The following is a 4,034-nucleotide window of genomic DNA, read 5'->3' as shown; positions in this document are numbered from 1 at the left end:
ATATTACTACCCTTGAGGACCTCCTTTTTAAATTTCTGCCTAACTCTCTGTAATCTCCCTTCAGAGTCTCAACCTTTTCCCTTCCAATGTCGTTGGTTCCAATGTGGACAATGACCTCCTGCTGGTCCCTCTCCCCCGTGAGAACACTCTGCACACTCTCTGAGACATCCTTGATCCTGGCACCAGGGAAACAACACACCATTCTGCTTTTTCTCTGCTGGCCACAGAAACATCTGTCTGTACCTCTGATGATGCTGATTTTCAGCCAAAACAAATCAGTCTTCCTGATTTCAAGAAACAGCTGGCAGCACTGATACTGCAAAGACTATGGGCTCTGGCAATATTCTGGAAATAATCCTGAAGACTTGTGCTTCAGAACTTGTCACACCGCTAATCAAATTTATCCAGTACAGCTGCAACACTGGCACCTCTCTGACAAAAAGAAATATTGGCCTGTTTTTGAACAGCAGAAGCAGGACAAATCCCACCTAACCAATTACTGCCTCCATCAGTCTATTCTTGATCATCAGTAGAGTGATGAATGGTATCATCAACAGTGTTACTAAGCAGCACTTGCTTAGCAACAATCCTGCTGAGGCTCAGATTGTGTTCTGCCAGTGGTTCTGAGCTGATCTATATTACCACTGACCAGAAAAGATCTGACTAGCTGTATAGAAACTGTTGCTACAGGAGCAGGTCAGACGTTAGTGAACCTGTAATGATCTTGCAATATACCTCCTGACTCCCTAAAGCCTATCCACCATTTACAAGGCACACTTCAGGAGAATGTTAGAATATTCCCCATTTACCTGGATGAGTGCAGCTCCAACAATACTTAAGAATCTTGACACCAAGAAGAAAGTGGCCCACCTAACTGGTACATTTACAAACACTCACTCCTTCCACCACCGGCACTCAGTAGCTGCAGTGTACCAGTTACAAGATGCACTGCAGAAACTCCCCAAGACTTCATAAGATTGCATATTCAAGCCTGTGTGCACTCACATTTAGAAGGCCAAAAAACAGCAAATACATTGCAACAGCACCATTTGCAAGTTTCCCTTCAAGCCACTCACCATCCTGACTTGGAAATGTATCATCACTCATTCACTGTCACTGGGTCAAAATCCTGGACAGGCCCTCAAAATGGCATTGCGAGTGTACCTACACCAAATAGCTTGCAGCTGTTCAAGAAGGCAGTTCACCACCACCTTCTCAATGACAACTAGGAGTGGTCAATAAATGTTAGCCCAGCCAAAATTGCTCACCTTCCTACGAATTTTAAAAAAGAGGAACCCAAGAAATCTAGCAGCATGCTTTGGTCCATATCACTCTGGTGATTTCAACAAAGTCAGCTGGACAAAATCACCTTCCATTTGTAGAATGGTCACTCTATCAACATTTTCAACAATTCCGCAGACATGAGTCTAAAGTGACAACGTTTGCTGGCTAGGCTGTTCACTAATATCGCGTGAAAGAATCCGCAGGTAGACTATGATCAATGGGAGAGCTGCGAAAGCATTCTAACAGATGAAAAGTAAGAAAGCCTGAGGCCCAATGATATTCCAGCCGAGGTGTTCAAAGCAGATGGTATTTGTTCGCATGTGTTTTCCCTGCACATTTGCAAGGAAAAGTAACTCCCTCCTGATTTCAGGAATGCAACAATTGTAACTATACAAATCATTGTTTGATAGTACAGTACTGTTATATTGATTTTTTTTAAAAAGATATATTTTGTCAAAGCTGTTTACAAGCAAGGTACTGACCATTTCCAACCAGTCTGAACTTCCAAAACTCACAAGTTTTCAACATTTGGATGTGATTGTGCATGCAATTAGCCAACATTTGCAGGATAATTACACTGACACCTAATTTAGGATTGTCAGTTGGGCTCAGTACTTGTGTGCACTAGAAAGTGTATCTTATTACACAAGGCCCTATTTGTTGCAAGAGAAAGTACTCTACCTGGTTCAACTCAACAAGATAGCTGGCAACCATTTGCTGGTTCTTTTCACTTGGTAATACACTGACCAATGAGTCAACTTGCCTAAACAAAGCTTGGTAATACAGAATGTTTTATTCTACACAATTGTAATGAACTAATATAAAATACATTACATGCCAGGTAAATAGCCTGAGGGCAACATAATTCAAATTGGAAACTTCAGAAAGTCCAAGAAATACAACATTTTCTTCTCAACACTAAGTTCACTTTGGTAAAAACAATGATTGCAGATGCTGGAAACCAGATTCTGGATTAATGGTGCTGGAAAATGAGCAGTAAAATCGATGTTTCGGGCAAAAGCCCTTCATCAGGAATACAGGCAGAGTGCCTGAGGGTGGAGAGATAAATGAGAGGAGGGTAGGCGGAACTGGGGTGAGGTGGGGGAAGGGGAAATGAGGAAACTGTTGAAGTCCACACTGATGCCCTGAGGTTGAAGTGTTCCAAGGCAGAAGATGAGGCGTTCTTCCTCCAGGCGTCGGGTGGTGAGGGAGCATCAGTGAAGGAGGCCCAGGACTTCCATGTCCTCGGTAGAGTGGGAGGGGGAGTTGAAATGTTGGGCCACAGAGTGGTGTGGTTGATTGGTGCAGGTGTCCCAGAGATGTTCCCTAAAGCGCTCTGCTAGGAGGCGTCCACTCTCCCCAATGTAGAGGAGACTGCATCGGGAGCAACGGATACACTAAATGATATTGGTGGATGTGCAGGTAAAACTTTGATGGATGTGGAAGGCTCCTTTAGGGCAGACCCCACCCTTCCAATTGTAACAAGGACAGAGTGCCCTTGGTGCTCACCTTCGCATAAACCAAATCTATTCAGTTTTGAAAACTACTGTCAATCTCTTCAATTCTGCATGGCGTGGCCAGTTCCTGAATATTGCTGAAACAAAAACTTGTGTATCAGCCCAGACCTGTTAAGTCAAATATTTCACTCCTCATACATGTTCAAGACAGACTGAAAAATATGTTGGACACTTTATATATCTTTGCAACATGTTTTCTCAAAGATGTGATGATAAAGAACAAAGAAAATTTATAGCCCAGGAACAGGCCTTACAGCCCTTCAAGCCTGAACCAATCCAAATCCACAGTCTAAACCTATTGTCCAATTCCTAAGCATCTGTATCCCTTTGCTCCCCACCAACTCATGCATCTGTCCAGATTCCCCCTAAATGAATCTACCATGCCTGCCTCTACTACCTCTGCTGGCAATGCGTTCCAAGCACCTACCACCCTCTGTGTAAAGTACTTGCCACGTATAGTCCCCTTAAACTTTTCACCTCTCACCTTGAATACGTGACCTCTCGTTATTGAATCCCTCACCCTGGGAAAAAGCTTATCTCTATCTACCCTGTCTACAACCTTCATGATTTTGTAGACCTCAATCAGGTCCCCCCTCAATTTTCTTTTTTCTAATGAAAATAATCCTAACCTACTCAACCTCTCTGCATAGCTAGCACCTTCCACACCAGGCAACATCCTCATAAACCTTCTCTGCACCCTCTCCAAAGCATCCACATCCTTTTGGTAATGTGGCGACCAGAACTGTACACAGTATTCTAAATGCGGCCAAACCAATGTCTTGTACAATTTTAACATGACCTGTCAGCTCTTATACTCAATATCCCATCAATGATAGGGCTTTAAAAGGTCTATTTTGTCCTGGCTTTTTAAAACAGAGGATTTAAAACAGAAGTGATAATCTGTCTATTTGGTAAACCAATAAAGTAAACAGCTTGTGAGGCCTTAGGGTATTTTTTAAAAGTTGGAACAATAGAAGCAGCCTGAATGGATGTGTTCAAGATCTCACAGAACCAGGATTTTTAGTTTCTATTTTCTCCGTAGTGGTTGTTGCTGGGTCTGCTGCTGCAGTACATCTCTCCCTGCTACACTCTGAGTTCTGATGGTTTTTCTCTTGTATTGCTGGAGCTGCATATGAGTGGATAATGAGTGGAGCTGGAAACAGCACAGCAGGTCAAGCAACATCGGGGAGGAGGGGAGTCGACATTTTAGGTCAGAACCTTCCCTTTCTCCTC

Source organism: Chiloscyllium plagiosum, chromosome 21 (genome assembly GCF_004010195.1).
Source record: "Chiloscyllium plagiosum isolate BGI_BamShark_2017 chromosome 21, ASM401019v2, whole genome shotgun sequence".
NCBI classification, from domain to species: domain Eukaryota; kingdom Metazoa; phylum Chordata; class Chondrichthyes; order Orectolobiformes; family Hemiscylliidae; genus Chiloscyllium; species Chiloscyllium plagiosum.
This window is presented reverse-complemented; position numbering follows the sequence as displayed.